Source organism: Pyrus communis, chromosome 9 (genome assembly GCF_041283825.1).
Source record: "Pyrus communis isolate YQ-2024b chromosome 9, ASM4128382v1, whole genome shotgun sequence".
In the NCBI taxonomy this organism is placed as follows: Eukaryota; Viridiplantae; Streptophyta; class Magnoliopsida; order Rosales; family Rosaceae; genus Pyrus; species Pyrus communis.
Window position 1 is genome coordinate 3,195,539 of NC_142573.1, and position 23,881 is coordinate 3,219,419.

The 23,881-nt window shown below is 38.8% G+C and overlaps 1 pseudogene across 1 annotated transcript; it reads left to right on the forward strand.

Moving 5' to 3' along the window:
- Positions 1 to 3,768: 3,768 nt before the first annotated feature.
- Positions 3,769 to 22,206, forward strand: LOC148694044 (uncharacterized; annotated as a pseudogene). The gene is made up of 4 exons (XR_015966867.1): positions 3,769 to 4,144; positions 4,809 to 5,044; positions 5,230 to 5,965; positions 20,314 to 22,206. The product of XR_015966867.1 is annotated as an uncharacterized LOC148694044 (transcript).
- Positions 22,207 to 23,881: the final 1,675 nt, after the last annotated feature.

Consider the following 23,881-nt stretch of genomic DNA (forward strand, 5'->3'; position numbering starts at 1 on the left):
TCATTGCTAATACTTCCCGGCGACAAATTCAATTGCTTTAAGTCCAGACGAAGTCTGTCAATCAACCAATATACTTCGTCGGATTTAGGGTGTAATTTATCAAAAAGTGTAGACTCACGGACCTTGTCGTCCACCTCGATGGAACTAGCCCCTGGAGGCTTCTGGACGCCGGTGCTCCTCATTTGGAGCGTCGCATTGGCAACGTGTGCACAAGCACATGAGACCCCAATGAAGGTCAATTTATCAGGCAAAACCCCGGCTTTTACCATTTGAGAGAATAGCTCAAGCGCCTTCTCACCATGCCTGTGCATGGCTAACCCTTGAAGCGTGGCATTCCAAGACACCGAATTTTTTTTCGCTATCCCATGAAAGACTCTAGATGCTTCATCCAACACATCACACTTGGCATACATATCAAGCAAAGCATTTGACATGGGAATACTACACTTGAATCAAGTCCTCTCCATAGGGGCATATATTATTAAGCTTATATATCAGCGAATGATCTACTCTTTATTTCTTGTCATCTTTGAAGCTCTCGATCTGCCATCAAAAGTTCATCAATGGAAGCTTGTTTTTGCTCTTCACCAAAACTGTTACTTCTCCCAACAGTAATTACACTCGATTTCAATCCAAAAGAGTTGGCATTCCATCTTCAATAACATGTAAGTTGTTCTACCGCTTTTCTGTTTCAAACAGGGAAAGATTCCATGCTCTTCTTACAGTTGCTAACGGGGTTTCTGTCGAATGATAGGTAGCCGCAGGGAGTCATCTACGCCGTCCAACGATGATTACAAACCTTCCACTGATGCCGATTGGCGATCATTCAGAGCAAAACTGGTAGCTACAGAGAAATCAAGGCCAATAGAGCCCACTCAGCTTCCTCACTTGTTGATCTTCACTCTGGTGGATCAACCTAACCCCATCACTGTTGGTGACAAATGGGCTCACACAATCCACAAGTCATAAAAGGGCTGCCTACTCCTTGCAGCCGAAAAGCTCGGCGGGGTCCACATTTTCGAGCGGGCGATCACTTGGGTGTTGTCCACTGGACCTTTGGGCCCATCCGGCATCATTCTCAACCGGCCCACCCTCATGTCGATCAAGGAAACTCGATCGACCGCTCTAGACATGGCGGGCACGTTCTATGACCGGCCATTGCTCTTCGGCGGGCCATTGGAGGAGGGTTGTTCTTGGTGAGGCCCAAGGGGGGTGATGATGCGGTTGGGAGGAGTGGAGTTTTTTATGAGGTGATGAAGGGGTTGTATTATGGGACAAAGGATGGTGTGGGGTGTGCAGCTGAGATAGTGAAGAGGGATACGGTTGGTCTTGGGGAGTTTAGGTTTTTTTTATGGTTATTGTGGGTGGGAGAAAGGACAGTTGAAAAATGAAATTAAAGTTGGTTATTGGACTGTGGCAGCTGTAGCCCAAGTGTGATTGATCTGAGTGTGGGAAATGTTGGGCTTTGGGAGAGAGTCCTTGGGCTTATGGGCCGTCGTAGGGTCCGGTGAAATCCGTTTGCAGTTGTCGGATGCTAGAATTTGTGTTCGGATGTACGATTTGTCATTCGTTTTTAGAATGCTAGTATCACTCACTCACTCACGTATGTAATAATCGTGTACATATTTGACAATTGTTGAGTTAAAAGATGTGTGAATATTATTATAGATCTCACACAATTATATATTGAAAAATGTAAAGTCATGTCAGGTCTTATATAATCAAATATTTATTAACAATCTAAAAATAATGATTAAACTTTTTGAATGGCGCACTTTCAATGTGATTTTTGTGATGAAAAAGTTGTTAACTAAACTTTCGTGGTGAGCTCTGTTATCAATTAGTATCTAAACATAAATGTCTGTTAGTTTCTGTTAAATAAGCACACATGAGTCTCATGTGAAGAGGTTAGAGTTGTCCAATCAAACCAAATTAAGAAACTTAAGGCGTTTGTCGTTTGACTTGTGATGATTGTGCGGAAATATGGAGTACCTTTTCCTTCTCTCCTCCACCCTACATGGATCATGTAGCAACAAATTGCATCCCTTGCTTTTGGTCCTTTTTTATGGTGTTTTCGTGTTGCTTGTCATTTTTTCCTGGGTGAGATAAGTTCCCTGGTATAGGCTTGCTTCTTCTCTTGCGACAAAAAAAAAATTATTCACGCCTCACATGTTGTTTATTTAACATAAGACTAACGAAAGCTTAAGTTTGGACCTTTATTGCTTACATGGCTCATTCCAAGAGTCACATTGAAAGTGCCGTATAATCAGATAAACCACCAAAAAATTTGGTCAAAAATAAGTACTATTATTTCATTTTAATAAATATTGAAAAATGTTTGTACTGGTAGTATATTTCTTTTTGTTTTAATTGTGTGGCCTGGCTTTAGTTTTTCTTTTTTGATTTCTCAAAACTCTATTTGTCAACCTAATGCACGCATTCAACTTTTTCATTTTTTTCCAATTTAAATTAAAATAGTAATTCAAACTCTTTCTTTTTTTATTTTTTTAAACAAACGATATTGTTTACACTAAAATGAGGAGATGTGAGATTAGCCTTACAATGGGTTAACAATCATATTATTTAACTTTGTCTTTGACGAAAATCAAACATATGACATCTCTCACTTACAAGTGAGGACCCCTCTAGATCCATTATGTGAGGATCCTAGGAATCCTTACATCTCAATCATCCATCGTATATCGTGTGGTCAGTTTTCATCAGATACTATTTGTGTTTAATTTAAAATAATAAAAATCAAATAATTTATGACTACACAATATATCATAAACGACTGAGATGTGAGAATACATAGAATCCACACATAATGGATCCGGAGAGGATCTTTTTCCGAGAGAGACTCGAGTCTTGAGTCTTTGAGTTGACCAATCAGATTTGAGCAAAACAAACAAAAGCAAAATCCAAAAAAGTAATCAAATTTCTAATTTGTTTGCGAAATTGCAAATAAAAATTTAATACACCATGGCTGTACTTTTCAATTTTCTCTCTCATATTTGGTAAGTCTAAAACAAAAGATAACGTAAGCCACGTTCCCTTCAACGCACGTGGACAAGATCCACGACCACTTCAGACACCAAACGACAAACGTCTCGGTCGGGCTACGTGGCGGAACAAGATCACTCGCGTGGAATCCACACTCCGAGGAAGATCGAATGATTGCAAGTCGAGTCAGCCACTTCGGAAACTGTCTGTTAGGTTGTTTGTTGCTTCAGTGAACCCAGTTGTCTCCAACCTTTTTAGTACTTTCCGAATATAAATATTTTTGTACCCAAAAAGCACGGAAGATGAGAGAATCTAGAAAACGTTGAAAATAAGAAAATTAATATAATTATAAAAAAATTATAAAATGGTCACATCTTTCACCAGTCCCATGTATAATCATACGCCGTTGAATTTGTTACAAGGATTGAGATTAAAAAAATTAATTTATTTTTTATATCAAATGTCAAAATAATCATTATGTATTCATTAGTCATCGAACAAAATAATTTTTAATGTGTCGAAAATACGATTTGATACATTAAGTATTATAATTTGAAATTCTTTTAAGTATCTAATTACTAATATTATGAAATTTAGTATATTTGATCGTGATGGAAAACTTCTAGACCGAGAAAAAAAAAATATATATATATATATATATATTTTTTTTTAATATTTTCACATCCTAAAAAAATCCAGAATTAAAAGTAATAATTAAATGTGGGGAAAAATCATTGGAGCAAAAGCCATAGGTGAAGAAAGAGAGAGAGGGGCAGACCAGAAGTTGACAAATTTGAAGTCATTGTTGCTCTTGAACGAGTCATTTGTTGTTGTTTTTTGAGGTCTCTGAGTGTGGGGGAATTGAAAAGGAAACATCTTTCTGTGTTTGGAATGTGAGAAATTGTAGAGGAAGCATCTTTCTCTAATTCTCTCATCAGATTCTGCTCCAGCAGCTCTGATTTGCTTTGTGTCTTGTCTTGTCTATGGAGACAGTAATCTGAGTTTTTCTGAGTGTTTAATGTTAGTTTACAACTACCTACTTTGTTGCTGCTGATTTGTATTGCGGCTGTGAATTTTGGTGGAGCTCGGTTGGTTTCTGGGTCGGTGGAAATCTTGGTGAATTTGTAGTGAACCATATGAGGTAATGTTCAACTTTCAGTCTTCGATTCTCAATTTTATGACTTTACTTTCGATTTAGTTAGCAGGTTGAATTACAAATTATAATTTAGTTATCTGTAAATCTGTTTCTTTTATGAATATCTTTGTATAATTGACTATATATATAATTATATATGTGTGTGTGTGTGTGTGTGTGTGTCTCTGGTTCTGCTGTTTTTGAATCTAGGCTTAGATTTTGGACTGTGTTTATTTCGTAATCCATAAGATGAACAGATAATTCAAATTTAGAATGGTAATTTTGAGTTGCCTGTAGCTTAAGATAGTAAGTTCTTTCCTTTCGAGAAACTTAGGCCGCGTTTGCTTGACGGGAATCTTGGATGTATCATGGACAGGAAAGCAACGTTGGGTTCAAGATGTGGTAAAGTGGAGTTATGAACAATGATTAGCACTAAAAATGTAATGATATTCCCAAAAATATGTCTTAAAACCATGACCGTTCGGGTTATAGCTGATTACTCTTATCTGCTGACCAAAGATTTATGCTTTCTTAGTCAATTAGTTGCGTCGAGTTTCAATGTGGAACCTGATGATGTGATTCTGCTTATTGTTTTGACAATACTGAGGCTAAGTTGAATTGTCACTGTATCTCAGTTGAATCTTGCCAATGCTTCTCGGGTTAATTGCAGGAATGGGAACCGAAGTGCAGTCAAAGATGTATTTCCCAGGATATTATTCCATACAGAATCTAAGCAGTACTGTCAGCCATGGGAGCTGGTCCCGACTCCACGAGAACAGAAACTTGAAGAATGGGCAACAATATGACGTATTCTTGACAAGGCCAGTTACTGATGGATTTCACGGATGCGATAAGGAACAATTGAGGCAAACTATACTGAAGCATGAATCAATATTCAAGCACCAGGTGCATATTCTAGAACCCATATATGTTGAGTTCTAAATTGTAAATATGATAATAGCGTTATAGTATTAAGGAAGATTGAACAACCACGGCTTTATATTGGTAAGAAGGTATTGGAATTTGAGTGCTCATATTCATTAGCTAATAGCAAAACGCCTTTGTCTTTGTTTGTGATTTCTCTTATTCAGCTCAATGAACTCCACCATCTTTACGAAAGGGAAAAGGACCTGATGAACGAGATGAGAAGCACAGAGTTGCTCAAACATCAAAAAGCAACAGGGGTATCACAATCAAATTTCTCATCATCCGGCTTTCCAACTGGAGACGATACAAAGAGTTGGCATCTTTCTAATTTACCCTTGGTGGATTCCAGTTATGGTAGACAATGTACATTGAGTACTTGCATCAGCCACTCTCCTTGTGATTCTTTTGGAAAAACCCTGCCAAACTGCAGTGTCCCCAGCCAAAGTAGAGTAGGGATGAAGGACCATGAATCTTTGGATTCCAGAGGGAAGAAGCCTCGAAGAAAATTGTTTAATCTTGAACTTCCAGCCGAGGAATGCCTCAGTGACGAAGAAGAACCAGGTGGAGGTTTGGGGTTGGGAACGGACAAATCTGGCTGTAACAATAATGCATCGAGCTCTGATTTGCATTTGGTAAGAAGCAATGGTTTGACTGATCTGAATGAACCTTTTCAGATGGACAAAGTGTCTGCTTCAACTTCTGTCGTTATGTCTGGCAATCACCTGAGCTCCAAAGAGGAGATAGAAAGGCAGGTTTTATCTGCAAATGCATACAAAGGGGGGTGGCCTTTTGCAAAGAAATTCCCTGAAAACCCACAAGCCAGGAAGGATGGAGGAGTTCATGATCTGCATTCAAAGAATGAATTCCAAAAAGAATGGTCAACAAATGCTCTCAAAGCTGGTAAGGGTCTAGTTATCTTATTTCGTGTTTATTTCCATAGGTAATTCGGATTCCATAATTGTTCAATCATACCTCATTACAAGTTTGATTATTTTCATGTGCACGTTAGGAGTCTGTCTCTAGAATTCATTTTTAGAAGGACCGACTCTTTTTCGATGATTTGCTTCTCAGTCCAACCACTGTTTTAATGAATGTTTCTGCTAGTTTCCCTTAAGAATTAAGTAGCTATATTGTTAACTTTTGAAGTTTGTGTATTTTTATATATTGTTATGTCTAGGAACCGAAACATAATACAAATATATAGAGGAGTTTGAGTGAGTTGCAAACAACACTCAACACTCAAGACTCTAACTACCTTGAATCAAGCTGGAAGTCGGCATAGGAAGAATAATTAACCTCCTTGAATTAAGGAGCTGCCAACCAGCTGCCAACCAGCTGCCAACAAGACAAGACTCTTATACAATTAGGTAAAGCACAGCTGCCAACAAGACAAGACTCTTATACAATTAGGTAAAGCACTTACTAGGGTTGACACAAACCCTATTACACAGATAATATACAATATACGTAGAGGACTTTCAATACTCCCCCTCAAGCTGGATCCAGGAGGTTGATGGATCCAAGCTTGCCGAGAAGCCTCTGAAACTGAGGTGATGCTAAAGGTTTAGTGAATAGGTCTGCGAGTTGATCGTAGCTCTTGACAAAATGAGTTTTGATGACCTGTGATTGTACCTGTGCACGGACATAGTGACAATCAACTTCGATGTGCTTGGTTCTCTCGTGGAAGACAGGGTTGGACGCAATGTGCATTGCCGCTTGGTTATCACAAAAAAGAGACATGGACTGAGTAGTAGAGACACCTAAGTCGCACAGCAAACCTTTCAGCCATATTAGTTCACAGGCAGTAAATGCCATGGCGCGATATTCAGCCTCAGTGCTGGATCGAGCAACTACGGCTTGTTTTTTACTTTTCCAGGTAACAAGATTGCCTCCCACAAATGTGCAATACCCCGTTGTAGACTTACAATCAATAGAGTTGCCAGCCCAATCAGCATCACAATAGCCTGTGATCTCAGTGCTCTCATTCTTTTTCATGATGATGCCACGACCTATTGAACCTTTGAGATACCGAAGTAGTCTCTTGACAATATTAAAATGCTCCATGGTGGGAGAGTGCATAAATTGGCTAGCAATGCTTACTGAATAGGCTATGTCAGGCCTTGTAATAGTCAAGTAGATCAACTTACCCACAAGACGCTGATAATAGATGATGTTGGGCAGTGGTTGCCCTTCCAAGCTAAGTTTTTGTTTCGTGTCTAGGGGTGTATTGACAGGTTTAGCATCACTCATGTTTGCTTCCTTGAGAAGGTCCAGAACATATTTCCGTTGGCTGAGAAAGAAACCCTTGGGAGAGGTAGCCATTTTGATGCCAAGAAAATATCTAAGTATGCCAAGATCTTTGATGGCAAAACGTTGTTGCAGTGAATGCTTGAGCTTAGTTATTTCATCCATGTTGTCTCCTGTGATGATTAAATCATCGACATAGACAAGAACGACCAGTTTCCCAGCAGTGCCCGTGCGTACGAACAATGAAGAGTCTGCATTGCTTCTTTTAAAACCAACCGTTGTGAGGACTGAACTTAGCTTGGCATACCAAGCTCTTGGTGACTGTTTAAGACCATAAATTGATTTGTGCAATCTGCACACAAGATCAGGTTCATGACTTTGAGGATGGCCTGGGGGTAACCTTATGAAGACTTCTTCTTCAAGCTCACCATGTAAGAAGGCGTTCTTTACGTCCATTTGAAACATAGGCCATCCTTTGTTAACAGCAATTGAAAGGAGTACTCTTACAGAGTTCATCTTTGCAACAGGGGCGAATGTTTCTTTGTAGTCCACATCAAATGTTTGAGTAAAGCCACGAGCCATTAATCTTGCCTTGTGTCTTTCTATGGATCCATCTGAGTTGAATTTAACCTTGTATATCCACCTGCAACCTACTGTCTTCTTTCCCTTAGGCAGTGTCTCAATGCTCCAGGTTTTGTGTTGATCAAGGGCATGCAGTTCATCTTGCATGGCTTGCTGCCAAACTGGTGATTGATTTGCTTCTTGGAATGACTGAGGCTCAACATGCTCAGATATAGTACACAGGAAAGCAATGTGTTTAGGAGACATTTTTTGATAGGATACGTAGTGAGACAGTGGATGTCTTGGTTTGTAAGTGACAAAGTCTTGCAGTCTTGCTGGAGGATGTCTTTCACGAGTAGGATTGCGTCGAGGTGCAGTCGATTGCAACTCGTAGGATGATTCCTCAGGAGCCATACTGTGGATTGATTCAGAATTGTTGGTATCATTACTTGAGGCTTGGTTGTCATTTTCAGTAGAGATATTTGTGTGCTGAACAGGCCCCATTGCATCAGGTACTTCAGTGGCAAGGATTTCAGTTCTTGGCAATGGAAACAAATCCAAGTAATTCTCTCCCTCACTTGAACTATCCAGAGCTTGGCTGTAATAAGGGTTAGTTTCATGAAATCTGACATCCTTGGAAACAATTAACCTCTTAAGTTGTGGATTGTAACATTTGTATCCCTTTTGTGTGGATGAGTAACCAAGGAAAATGCATTTGGTTGCTCTCGGGTCAAGTTTGTCTCGATGCAAGGACTGAACATGGACAAAACAAATGCATCCAAAGACTTTAAGGTGTGACAGGTGATGCGAAATTTATACGCACACAAATTAAACCCTCTTTTTGTCAATTGTAGTAAGTATGTAAGTAGGGATCGTTCTTAACCGGGGATTAGGAGGGATTGCAAATCACTTGGAAACTGACTCAAAAACGTAAAATAAAGTTTAAAACACTAAACTAAACTCAAAGAATGTAAAACTAAACACTTAAAACACTAAAACAAACCAAAAGACTCAAAACAGCACCAAAACACTCAAAACTGCCTTAAAAACACAATCTGGGCAGTTTTGAGCACTTTGACTACTTTGGACGAAATTGGGTAATAAATTGATTCAAAACACTTATAAACATAAACTAAGACACTTTCTAACTAAATTGGACAATAAAGTAAAGGGGGATTGAGTTTTGGACGAAATTAAGCTAAATGCACAGATTGCAATTTAAAACAGAATGTAAATATGAAATTGATGGAATTTAATGGATGGGAACCTAGCTAAGGGGTTCATCTCCATACATGTTATACTTGCATAATAAAATGATTTCCAATTGCATTTCAATAAACTATGATGCTCAACACCCCAAGTTAACCGTGATGCACTAATTAACCTTCAAATCTTCCTAACGTTATTGAATTGGATGATGCATGCGACAATTCAAAACATTCCCCACAAGTCCTCAACATGAATGCATAGAAGAGGTACAAGCAAGAATCATTACGCTCTATGAAAATTATAAGTGTTGACGAGGCATTCGTTACTATGATTGCATGAAACTTATGCCAAGAATTCGTTTAACGCGATTGTTTATAAGCAACCTCCACTACTTGTGAATATAAGTTCGTAACTATTAGGTGAAACTCACTTATATTCTAGCGTCATATTCATGCATAAAAATTAAGCGTGCACTCTCAATAAACATACATAAATAAGTTATCAATCAAACGGTTAAACAAATTGAATCCACAACTTATGAAACGCAATTAGAAGTAATCAAATCAAAATGCAAGCATAAACATATATTTCGAATCACCCCCTAACCAAGGGGGGTTTAGTTCCTCATAACTTTGAAATCAAAGAAACACCTAAACATTCGAACAACTCAAACTTGAATTGTATGAACGTTTAGGCACTCTTCTCTTCCATTCCTCCTCATACGTACAAAACAAAGAGAATTGAATTTAAACATTGAAATCAAAGAAACACCTAAACATTCCAACAACTCAAACTTGAATTGTATGAACGTTTAGGCACTCTTCTCTTCCTCGTTGTTGTAGCACAAGGTCTAAGGTGAGGTTTGGTGGTGTGAATGGTTTGGGGAGTGGTTGAAGTGGTGTTTGGATTAGTAGGGATACTCACGGCACAAGGGGATGATTTCTGGTGGTGTTTTGGATGATTTTCTGAATATGGACGAATTCCCTGAATTGAGGTGTAATGCATGCTTATTTATAGGTGAAATGGGGGGAACATGACAGCTAGGAGGGAATGTGGCTGCATGTTTGAATGATTAAAGGATGCATGTGGGTTGGAAATGCATGTGTGCTATGTGTTGGCTGAATTAAAGAATGTGAGGGAATGATGAAAGGGCAAACATGACAGCTAGGTTGGTTGAATGATTATGAGTGCATGTGGCTGATTTATGAAGAGTGAATGCATGTGGCTGCAAGGTGTGAATGATTATGGGTGCATGTGGCTGCAATGGATTAGGAATCCTTCAATTTCGTCCATTCATTTTGCTCCAAACATAAGCTATCCATTCCAAGTCCAATTTTGCTCCAAAATGCATCTTTTTGCTTCCTTAGCCATATGAACCTAAAAACACACGAAAATGGCTTAAACTACTAAAACAACTATGAATTAACAATATAAATGCACGAAAACAAGCTAAGTAAGTCGCCTAAATATGCTCCTATCAAATTCCCCCACACTTATCTTTTGCTCGTCCTCGAGCAAAACAGAAAAACAAAACAAACAAAACGACACTAAACAAGTAAAACACAACCTAAACCTTCCAACAATCGTCTCAGGGATTTCCAATGCACATGACAAGTTAAAAATCATTATTCCCACAGATTTTAGCCATCTTCACACTTGAGTACATTCTTAATCATAGTCACCACATACTATTTCACAATTAAGCATTTAAAACCTTGTTTTGAATGAAGTAACATGCCTTAGAGAATTTGCTCAAATCCTTACAAGATATGCACTCGTTTTTCACACAGATTTTCTGACTACACACCCTACACTAGTTATATGTGAGAAGATTGATGTAAATATGAATTCTAACACTCACATATGTTATATCAAAGAAAGCATTTTCTGGATTTACGACAATGACATGAATATGATCTCATGAATGGAATGCTACTACTTAGAACGAGAACCAGTGATTCCATAAGCTCATATCAATTCCAAACTCCACAAATTGAACACATAACATCAAGATAGAAGTTGAGGGTTGTAACGGCTAAGGGTAATGGTTTAACAAAGAAAGGTAAAGTAAAACAAAGGTTCTTAAAGTAATAGGAAGCGAAGTATTGAAATTGACATTTAAACTCACTTTTAATGGCAGAAATCAACTTTTAAACACAAGGGAAGATTCATGCAACAACTAGGGTCAAATTCACTCTTTTGGACCCTTCCTTCAATAACCAATGCTTGTGAGATCATTCTCACTTATTTTTCAACTCTTTTTCTTTCTTTTCAACACTTTTCTATTTTCTTTTTTTCTTTTTTTTTTTTCTTTTTGTTTTTTTTTTTTTCATTCTTTGGCCGTGCCCTATTATCTTCCCCCACACTTATTTTCTGCAATATATTGATCAAAAGGAGTTCATTCTAAGTCATGCTTCACTATCCTTTAAGAACAAGGGTATGGAAAGTCCTAATCTACGCTAGGTGAGGATAATGTGGTTAACAAAGAAAATAAGCTTGAAAAGGCTCAAAATGGTTAAAACTTACAACAAATAAGAAATATGAAAAGGGATAGGCTTTTTGGCTTTGGCTTGACTAACAACTTCATCTTATTGTATGTTATGCAAACAATATCATGCTTTGAATGAATTGGGCATGAGTTCTAGTATTTGGAACTATAATGAAATGCATTCCAAGTAGCAACCAAGCAAAGAATGAAGAGATCATGCAACGACTTTAGAAAACAAGAAATCACAGAAAATAACTCTCCAAAGAAGGTAATGGCTCGAGTCTCACAGGGTTGTAGCGTTTGTTTGAGTTCCTTCCTTCAAGCATGTTACAAAAACGAATTTTTCTTTTATGATTGCATGTCAAGTCATATATTATAACCATAACCAAGCATATACCAAGAGTAAATCAAACTTTTCTCTATGTTTATAACTCTTTTTAACAGTCATGCAATTACAAACCAAATCCTTATCATTGTGTTGGAAGGTACCCTAAGACACAAACACACAAAAATGACTCAAAACACTCTTTTTAGGCTTTTCAAAACATATTTTTCAAATTTTTATGTGATTTTCGGAGTTATAAAAACAAAACATACTAAAACACTCTAAAATAACTTAAAAACACCTTAAAACAGTAAGGAACAACATTTGAAGTAATGGTGATAAAATCCCACGAATTTGTATTAACAACATTAGTTACCCCCCCCCACACTTAAATCAAACATTGTCCTCAATGTTTTAAGCATAGATTCACACAAAACATAAGTAAACACACAAAAAGCACTTAAACATATTAAACATGGCAGAATGTAACTAACAAAGAGAAGAGTTTAGGGACGCAAATCTGGTTATGGAGTGTAAATTCCCTCTTCTCCTTGGTGATTGCATTGAGGCTTTGATCTTTGTGATTCCACAGGCTCATTCTTGAACTGGTTTCCTCCCATCGTTGATTTTCCTTTGTGCTACTCTTGAACTGGGCAGCAGGATTCTTTTGGTCTCCCCCGGAGGTCTGAGCTTTCCCCTTTTATCTGTTTCTTTGTTCAATCTTTGCAGGAGTGGTCCCTTTTCTGGAAGTGTATCAACCGTTGAAGATGACTACTCGAGAGCAACGCTAGGTAAGCAATCAGGAATAAATTCCAGGCAGTCGGATCCAGATCGGAAGACTGACTCCAAGTGCCGGCTGATTGCTTCTTTCACTTTGCCATGCGAGTAAGAACAAGGACAAAGAAAAGGACAGGGAAAGAGCATGATATGAGATACTTTTGCTTTTGACCTTGATGATATGAGATACCTTTGCTTTTGAAGAAGCGGTGAATGAATCAGCACATGCTTCAATCTACCGTTTCCTCCTGGGTCATCTATACTCCAGGCATCTGGTATCATCTTTGGGGAAGAAGAAAAAATTGAGTAATTCAAAAGGCTTTGCTGGGAGTGCGCCCTCAGAGGTGAGAAAGAGTTGGGCATTTTCTTCAGGTCTGCCTTGCCATAAAAGATGAAGGTCGACATATATAGAGATAATATCAAGTGGTGGTACTGTTCTTTTACCCTTGTCGACAAACGTTTTGATCCCGCAAATCCGGCTTTTTGAAATAGTGGCGCCTCTTCGATTTCTGAACGACGCCCCTTCGATTTCTGAGCAGGCGCCCCTTCGATTTCTGAACGACGCCCCTTCGCTTTCTGAACGACACGTAGTCGTGCGGATGCGGCTCCTTTTGACAAAGCTGCACGCGTTTTCTGAAAAGCAGAGAAAGCGTCGCCGGACTTTGCGCTTGTCGGCTAAAGATGTGTAGTTGCGATGATGGCCTCCACATGTTGTCTGAAAAGAAGAAATCTTTTGACAAAGTTGAACGCGTCTTCTGAAAAGCCGAGACGCGTCGCCTAACTTACGCCGGAAATTCCGGCTTTTTTAATCGGTGGACGCGTCGCCTTGGCTTTTTATAGAGCTATCGATCACCACAACAAACACACTCTGAAGATTGCCCATTCTTTGAAAATCGACTCCGCCCTTTGAGAATTAACTTCATCCACCCCATCTCTTTGAACACTTTTGAAAAATGGCAAACCCATCGAACCTTAGCTTAGAATTGAGTCTCAGCAGTGATACGGGCGCGCCGCGTCAAGGTAACGTATGGCGCCCTTCTTTCTTATCTTCTAACGGTCCTCTCACAGGTGAAGACTCCGTGATGCAGGACGCCACAACAGCTACAATAGTAGCTAGGAACTTCCTCACTCCAAAAGATAGTAGGCTGCTGTCAGGACGGTCCGATGAGTTGGCCGTTCAAGAGTCCCTCGCACTTAGTGTTCAGTGTGCGAGTTCTGTGTCCAACATGGGCCAACGCCTGCTTGCCCGCTCCCGTCAGGTGGAATCATTGATGGCAGAGGTGGAAAGTCTTAAGCAAGAGATCAAACTGCTTAAGTACGAGAATAGAAGTTTGCATGTGCTTGCAAACAACTATTCGACGGGCATGAAGAGGAAGCTTGATGAGTTGCAAGAATCCAATGGTCGCATGCAAAGTGACCGTCAAAGGCTTGCGGCTTACTTCCAGAGGCACATTTTTCCTGGCTCGTCCAGCGTTTGGCCAAGTATTGAGGCCTCGAATGCTCTATCTTCGATGCCTCCCGCTCCGATGCCTTCCGCTCCGATGCCTTCCGCCTCGATGACTTCCGCCTCGATGACTCCCGCTTCTAGAGTTTTGCCAAGGAGTGGGGCTTCAAGCAAACAACCTTTGTGAAAGTTACATTCTTTTATTTTTCTTTTTATCTCTATTTTTTTTTTTTTTTTTTTTTTTCAAATCAAACGGCATGGAATTGGTCTTTGAATGGGCGGTGATACTTGAAATGATCCGGTAATAGTTTAAATTCTAGAGTGGATGCCTGAATCATTAACGACATATTAGTATAAAAGAAAATTGAAATTCGGGGAGGCGGCTTACCTTTGTGTTCCGACAAGAACTTAAGAATAAACACCCCTTCGAAAGTTATGACTTGTCCCGTGTCATAAAATCCAACTTCTTTGGGAATTGTGGTTTCAATTATGTCCTCTTTGATGCCTTCATGAAATTCCCTACTTTGCACCTTTGGAAGGGGTTCCAAGATGTCTTTTTCACCTTCTTCTTCCTTGGAAGTCATGAATCTGCAAGGAATAGGGATATTTGTTGGAACGGGGTTAAAAATAATGAAATTTGGAACAACCATACCTGAATTAGATGGCATAGGAGCAATAGGTGCGTCCGGTAAAGGTGTTTCCACCCTTGTCGTGGGCTGGGTGTATTCCTCTTCCTTGTGATTTGATTTTGATGGTTGAGGGTCCGTTCTAACCTCTTTGTCACTTCTCAACATGATTTCCTTGGCAGTTTCAAATTCTCCCTTCGGATTTGCAATGGTTGAACTAGGGAGTTCGCCTTGGTCTCGAAACTGTCCTACGAACTCCGCGATCTGCCCAATTTGCATTTCCAAGTGGTCCAACCTTTTGTCTTGATTTTGGCCCTCCTTGACTTGATTTTGTGAGCCCTGCACCAAACAAATTAATTCATTAAGCTTTTGATTATAATCTATTGACGAACTTGAGTTTGGTTGGGCATATTGAATATGAGGTGGCTGCCAATATCCTTCTTGTTGAACATTTTGAGGTTCCCACCACATAGAAGTTGAATGATCACTCCAATCCGAATTGTAAGTATTGGAAAACACGTTATTCCTTGATTGAAGATCAAATATATCAATGCTTTGCATTTGGGACCTTTCCATGAGCTGTGACAAAAGAGAAGCATTATCAAGTGCCATGTTGTGCTTCTCTAGGACAAAACACAAATCAAAAACTAAAACTAAAATACATAACAGAAACTAAAACTAAAACTAATAAGAAAACGAAAATAACAATCCAAAGGATTAGCAAAGTTGCTAATCCCCGGCAACGGCGCCAAAATTTGATGCGCGATTTATACGCACACAAATTAAACCCTCTTTTTGTCAATTGTAGTAAGTATGTAAGTAGGGATCGTTCTTAACCGGGGATTAGGAGGGATTGCAAATCACTTGGAAACTGACTCAAAAACGTAAAATAAAGTTTAAAACACTAAACTAAACTCAAAGAATGTAAAACTAAACACTTAAAACACTAAAACAAACCAAAAGACTCAAAACTGCCTTAAAAACACAATCTGGGCAGTTTTGAGCACTTTGACTACTTTGGACGAAATTGGGTAATAAATTGATTCAAAACACTTATAAACATAAACTAAGACACTTTCTAACTAAATTGGACAATAAAGTAAAGGGGGATTGAGTTTTGGACGAAATTAAGCTAAATGCACAGATTGCAATTTAAAACAGAATGTAAATATGAAATTGATGGAATTTAATGGATGGGAACCTAGCTAAGGGGTTCATCTCCATACATGTTATACTTGCATAATAAAATGATTTCCAATTGCATTTCAATAAACTATGATGCTCAACACCCCAAGTTAACCGTGATGCACTAATTAACCTTCAAATCTTCCTAACGTTATTGAATTGGATGATGCATGCGACAATTCAAAACATTCCCCACAAGTCCTCAACATGAATGCATAGAAGAGGTACAAGCAAGAATCATTACGCTCTATGAAAATTATAAGTGTTGACGAGGCATTCGTTACTATGATTGCATGAAACTTATGCCAAGAATTCGTTTAACGCGATTGTTTATAAGCAACCTCCACTACTTGTGAATATAAGTTCGTAACTATTAGGTGAAACTCACTTATATTCTAGCGTCATATTCATGCATAAAAATTAAGCGTGCACTCTCAATAAACATACATAAATAAGTTATCAATCAAACGGTTAAACAAATTGAATCCACAACTTATGAAACGCAATTAGAAGTAATCAAATCAAAATGCAAGCATAAACATATATTTCGAATCACCCCCTAACCAAGGGGGGTTTAGTTCCTCATAACTTTGAAATCAAAGAAACACCTAAACATTCGAACAACTCAAACTTGAATTGTATGAACGTTTAGGCACTCTTCTCTTTCATTCCTCCTCATACGTACAAAACAAAGAGAATTGAATTTAAACATTGAAATCAAAGAAACACCTAAACATTCCAACAACTCAAACTTGAATTGTATGAACGTTTAGGCACTCTTCTCTTCCTCGTTGTTGTAGCACAAGGTCTAAGGTGAGGTTTGGTGGTGTGAATGGTTTGGGGAGTGGTTGGAGTGGTGTTTGGATTAGTAGGGATACTCACGGCACAAGGGGATGATTTCTGGTGGTGTTTTGGATGATTTTCTGAATATGGACGAATTCCCTGAATTGAGGTGTAATGCATGCTTATTTATAGGTGAAATGGGGGGAACATGACAGCTAGGAGGGAATGTGGCTGCATGTTTGAATGATTAAAGGATGCATGTGGGTTGGAAATGCATGTGTGCTATGTGTTGGCTGAATTAAAGAATGTGAGGGAATGATGAAAGGGCAAACATGACAGCTAGGTTGGTTGAATGATTATGAGTGCATGTGGCTGATTTATGAAGAGTGAATGCATGTGGCTGCAAGGTGTGAATGATTATGGGTGCATGTGGCTGCAATGGATTAGGAATCCTTCAATTTCGTCCATTCATTTTGCTCCAAACATAAGCTATCCATTCCAAGTCCAATTTTGCTCCAAAATGCATCTTTTTGCTTCCTTAGCCATATGAACCTAAAAACACACGAAAATGGCTTAAACTACTAAAACAACTATGAATTAACAATATAAATGCACGAAAACAAGCTAAGTAAGTCGCCTAAATATGCTCCTATCAACAGGTCTATTTTCCTGTTTTTTACAATTTCCATTGGTGATTTGAACCCCAAAACCCTGCTAGGTAACCTGTTGATCAGGTAAGTGGCTGCCATAACACTTTGAGACCAAAAACGTTTAGGTACATTCATTTGAAACATCAATGACCTAGTTTTTTCAAGAAGATCTCGATTTTTTCTCTCGGCAATACCATTTTGTTGAGGTGTGCCAACACAACTAGTTTGATGCATGATGCCATTGTTGCTCAAATATTGAGTCATGACTTGGGACATGTATTCGGTGCCATTATCAGACCTTAGAGTTTTGATTTGAGAGGAAAAATGATTTTTAACAAGACTATGAAAGTCTTTAAACACTTCCATCACTTCACTCTTTGATTTTAACAAATATAACCAAGTTGCTCTTGAATAGTCATCAACAAAGGTTATAAAATATTTGTAACCATCAAAAGACTCACTAGTTGGTCCCCATACATCCGAGTGTACAAGTTCAAAAAGATGAAAAACTCTAGACAAAGATGAACGAAGGGGTAGCTTTGTTGCCTTTGACATGTGGCAAGTTTCACAATGAATTTGTTCTTTGTCTAAATCTGGAAACAATGTGGACAAAACATGTTGAGATGGGTGTGCTAATCGCTGGTGCCACAAAAACTGGTCTTGAATGGAGACATGTACGGGTATAGACTTTGCTTGTAATCCACAGGGAAAGCTTTTCGAGATGTAATAGAGACCATCTAGGTAAAATCCCTCACCAATCTTCCTCTTGGTGACAAGATCCTGAAAAATGACATTTTCTGGTGAAAAAATGGCTAAGCAATTTAAGGAATTTGTGATTTTTCCTACTGAGAGAAGTTGGAATGGAAACGAAGGCACGTATAAGGCCATGGACTCTATTTGATCAGATATTAAGTGAATTTTTCCCTTGCCTACAATCCTAGCACCTTCACCATTAGCTACAGACACATGTGACGGTTTATGAAGTTTCTCGAATTTATGCAATTTTGACACTTGATTAGTCATGTGATCTGTGGCACCTGAATCTACAACCCAAAAATCATGCAACTCATTCATTTTAAGAGCAGTTTTGAAAGCATTCATGATACCTTTCATGCTTTGTTGAGGTAAGCGATCAGCATCAGCCAGGAAACCAGCAAACTTGCCAAGCAATGCCGAGGTACTTCCATCTTCATGTTCAGCAGCACGATCTTCCCTACCCTTCTTTTGATGGAGATAGGCTGCGAACTCATTTATAAGAGTAGCAGGATTTGCAGTGAACTGTTTGTATGGATCAGAACTGTTGAAAGATGAAGATGATGAGGTGTTGGCACGAGGATGTGCTCGACTTGTCTTCTGCGTGGTTTTGTCCTTCATGAAATCTGGCTTAAGTTCTGGATGGAGAATCCAGCACTTATCTATCACATGCCCGATGTTGTCACAGTGTAGGCACTTTAGATGGGGGTTTTTTCCTTTGTATCTTTTTTCATTTGTCAGATACGCCCTAGCTTCAGTCACAATGGTTTTTGTACCATTGTTCATGACTTTTCTTCTTACTTCCTCACGTTGGATGGTTGCACAAATGCTAGTGAAGGATGGTAGCTCAGGATTCATGAGGATATGGCTTCTCAAATCCTCATAGTCTGAGCTCAGACTAGACAGCAATTGAAATATCTTATCTTCTTCAGTTCTTTTAAGAAGCACCGTGGGATCAGTGGTGTGAGGTCTATAGACATCCAGCTCATTCCACATGCTTCTTAGAGAGCCAAGATGTTGAACAAAGGTTTTACCTTCTTGTTGAACGCTGGAGATATCCTTCTTGAGTTGAAAAATGCGGGCAGAATTATTTTGATTACCATACATCTCCTTCACTGTTGTCCAGAGAGTGAGTGACGACTCGGAATAGCTGAAGATCTCAGCAATCTTCCTTTCCATGGAATTAAGCAGCCATGACATGACCAACTGATCTTTGCAAAGCCACCCTCCATATTCAGGAGAAGTGACTCCAGGAGCAGGAAGGCTGCCATCGATGAAACCCAGTTTGGATCTTCCACCTAGTGCGAGACTAACCGCTCTTGCCCACGGTAAATAGTTGAACTCATTCAGTAACACTGAACTGAGTCGTTGATTTGGATTGATATCCATTTCAGAGATGTGAGTGGAAGGAGAAGCAATGGTGCTCTCTTCCTCCGAATGCTCATCAGCCATAGTTTTGCTGAAGAAAAATCACAGCGTAAGATATTCAAAGACAGGCTTCAGAGGGATGCCTACTCTGATACCATGTTAACTTTTGAAGTTTGTGTATTTTTATATATTGTTATGTCTAGGAACCGAAACATAATACAAATATATAGAGGAGTTTGAGTGAGTTGCAAACAACACTCAACACTCAAGACTCTAACTACCTTGAATCAAGCTGGAAGTCGGCATAGGAAGAATAATTAACCTCCTTGAATTAAGGAGCTGCCAACCAGCTGCCAACCAGCTGCCAACAAGACAAGACTCTTATACAATTAGGTAAAGCACAGCTGCCAACAAGACAAGACTCTTATACAATTAGGTAAAGCACTTACTAGGGTTGACACAAACCCTATTACACAGATAATATACAATATACCTAGAGGACTTTCAATATATATACTAGCTATATACAAGTAATATAATTCTTGTTAACTAGAAGAGAAATCCAAATGCCTAATGTCTGCATTGTTGATTGTCATTACATTTCATAAAGTTTATTCAAAGTTCTCATGTTTTAAAGAACCTATCTGTCATTTTTAGTCTGGTTGATATTTCCACCGATAACGATTTATTTATCGATATATCTATAAATTTCGGCTACCACCGATATCGATAGTTTAATCCTTGCTGCTACTAAAGCGCAAGACTTGAAAAGCTAACAAAAGATTGCAGTTGTCTTCATTTTAGACGAACGCATTGATATGCTTCATTTCAGAACAAACGACAATTTCTTCTGGTTCAAGTTTTAATCTTCAAGATTTTAATAAGCCATGTGAATCATCAGAACCTGAAGCTAGGATAGCCTGTGAGCCTGCTAAGCTTTTCACATCTGATCAGGATAAAACGGAGAAACGAATAAAGAGGACACTTTTTGGTATAGAAATCTCTGAAACAGATATAAGTTCATCTGTTATGGCTTTGCAATCTGATGCAGCCATTTCCCAGTGATCTTCCAATTGGAAAAAACCTCTATGTAGTTTGAGCCAGAACTTAACACCAATTCAAGTAAGCACTTCCGTTAATACCTCAACACAATCTAATGGGGCCTCAATGGTGATGCCTGAAAGCCGCGAAGTTATCAGGGACAGATTACTTCTATAGTGTAATTCAATACCATCAACTCCCAGTCTTAAAGATCAAGTGTCACACCAAAGCGGTTTTTTTTTTTCGTGCGAAGTTGGAGGCCAATGAAGTACAGGCTTGTCACCCCTCAATGAGCCTTGTCCGCCAGGGGAACCATTCAAGTTTAGGTCACCGGGTGTATGTGTCTGCAATTGATGTCAACGATGTTCCTCCGAATGAATATCTGCATGGAGTAACTTGTGGACAAAATATTATTTCTCTTCAGGGGCTGAGGTACCAAGAAAGCCGACAAGGAAGATTGCATTGGCTTGAAGCAGTGTCACTTTGCAACGGTGAATCTTCCAAAGAAGGTGAAGGTTCTCATCATCTGAATAGATTTAAATAGGTGTTTAACTGAAGAAGAAACTGAAAGGATTGCCGCTTCTCCAATTATGAAACTGTGATAGATTTGGAGGCACCGGTTGTAGTTGAAACAGATATATATGGGGAAGATTCCATTGAAAGAAGACGTGAGGACTCACCTCATGAGGGCCTTATCAAAGCAGCAGCTGAGGCTCCAGCTGCCATCTCATCATCTCAAACTCACGATATGCAGGACGATGCCACTGGTCGCAAAATGGATACTTTGCAAACCGACTCCCTTCGTTGGTTTGCAGAAATAATTTCTTCATGTGACGGAAGTCTTGACAATGGAAGTGCGGCAGAGGTTAAGCGAACTGCAGGTGAAGAGTCCTTTCCCGATGTGACGGATTACTTTGAGCACATGACATTAAATTTGGTGGAAACCAAGGAAGACCGGCCCTGCTATGTGCCTCCAAATTCAGACAACCTAATAGAAGAAGTGACATTGTCAAAAAGGCCACGAAGAGGTCAATCAAGGAGAGGGAGGCAGCAGAAAGACTTCCAGAGAGATGTACTTCCCAGTCTTGTTTCTTTGTCAAGAAATGAGGTGACTGATGATCTTCAAATAATTGAAGGGTTGATTATGGAATCTGGTGGGAGTTGGCTGTCAAGTTTGTCACAAAGAAATTCCGGTAAGGGTGGTAGGGGAAGGGGGAGGAAGCGTGTGGGAACTTCTGCTCCGTCTACTACTGTGGCTGAAGTTAACCAGCCCCAGATAGAGCAACCGAAATGCGTGGAGCTGCAGGGACCTGAGGAGAGAAATCTAACCTGTTGGGGTAAGAGGACAAGGCGTCCACCACGGCAAAGATATCCGATTGATAATTCTCCTATTCCCCTCAACTAAGTATGGAGAGCAGTCCTTTCCATAGAGATACAGAAGCGCATCAGAGTAGAGCTGGCATGCATGGATTTGTCCTGGGTTTTCTAAGCCGTGGAGTTGTAATTTTATAGGTTTATGCCGAATCTGAGTTATCCTTGATTCAGTTTCGCTTATTCTGAGTGAACTTGTATGATTAATCAGAATAAGTTTACAGAAAAATCTGTTAAACTGATGAATTGTAACATAAACTGCAAGAGCGTTGTACTGCCCAAATCAAGTTTTATGGAGGAATTGTGATGTTTTCAATACTTCAGGTTGATTGTGCATCCAGTCTTCTCTGAATCCCATTCATTTGACACACATCGCTGGCACCTCAGTTGAGTGAAAGTCTAAACTCACAGAGTACATAACTACATCTATTCACCTCTGTATTTCGTCACAAATAGATCATAAAAAATAGTAAAAATCCATACCCTTTGCTTCTAGATTGGATCCAACAAGAGCATCTAAGGCAGCTTTAAGGTAGGTAAGGGAGAGAAAAGATCTCAATAAAACTACTGTCCCACCAGCGAGTACAAGCTTACTTGCCCAGTCCCACCAGGTGTACAACTCAAAGACGCTCCTAGACATAGGCCTAAACTACCTAAGCAGTCTTACAATTGTGTAAGTCTAAGTTGTATCACTTCACTTACCTCAGTCTCACTAAAATGATAACTACCTCCTGTCCCACCACAAATAACGATACACAATCTTGTTAACATGTTGATGATACTCCACGTAACTTTGTTTTCTTTTCAATTTCCTTGCCAAGTTATGGATCGGATAAATTTTGTTTCCCTGCATCACATTTACTCAGATTCTAATAGGACAACCTCACCAGATTCTAATAGGACAACCTCAAACTTTCATCTGTAAGCCTTGGAAGAGAGAGTGGATAAAATATAGGAAGAGTTTTTTTGTTCTTTATGGACTTTGTTGTTTGGCTTTTACACATAATAGGTAACGTACAATATGATCGAACTCCATATAAATAAGTTTTGAGGATATTTTTGGTATATATTTTGTTCAATTTGTATTTTGATTCCTAGCAAGCTTAGAGTTGTGGTAGAGAATGGACTGGTTTGCAAATACTTTTAAAATGGCTAAAATTACTTTTGGTGGAAACATTTTTGGAACTAATCTTTAGTAAAAATGCAAGTCAATCATAAAAAAAACTTGAAGTACTTACTCTGAGAAGCACATAACTTGTGCTTCTTAGAGAAAGCACTTCAAATACTTTTGGACCCTAAATATTTTCTCTAAAAACACTTTCAGTCATTTTAAAAGCATTTCCAACTTAGTTCTAGAAATACATTCTTTTGTGGTGTTAGGGTTACTATATTTATATATACCTTTGAGTTTTTCTTATAATCCCTCGTGAATTATTACATGTTCTTATGCTTCAAAGCTATCGTTTGATTTCTTTGTAATTGTCATTCTACGTCCTTTATCTTTTTTTAAAAAATTTTGTTGGACAAAGGCAAAAAAGAAATTGACTATCCAACTTCCATGCATCATGAAGAGTGGCAATCAACTACATTAGATGGTATATATGAAATATGAGAGACTAATCTAGGGTTTTGATTAGGAGAGATCATATGGAAGGCAAAGCACTTGCTTGTCTAATAGCAAAGGGATGATGCACGGCATGCTTGGGATGAAAATGAAAGGGGTCAAAAGTACGACAATTCAAAAGGAATCTACAGAGTCCACAGTCCATTCTCCTGTAAGAAACCAATAATATAGTCCAAATAATTAATTAGAGAATAATCAGTGCAGATATAATCGTAATTTGTTAGAGAAAAAAGATATTGCTTCTCACGGCATTCATGAGTCCATAATATATGAACAAAGTATATTAAAAGAGTAATGATAGGTAGACTAATAATTTTATCGTTAGCATTAGTCATATCTAATGATAGATAGAAATTACGTGACT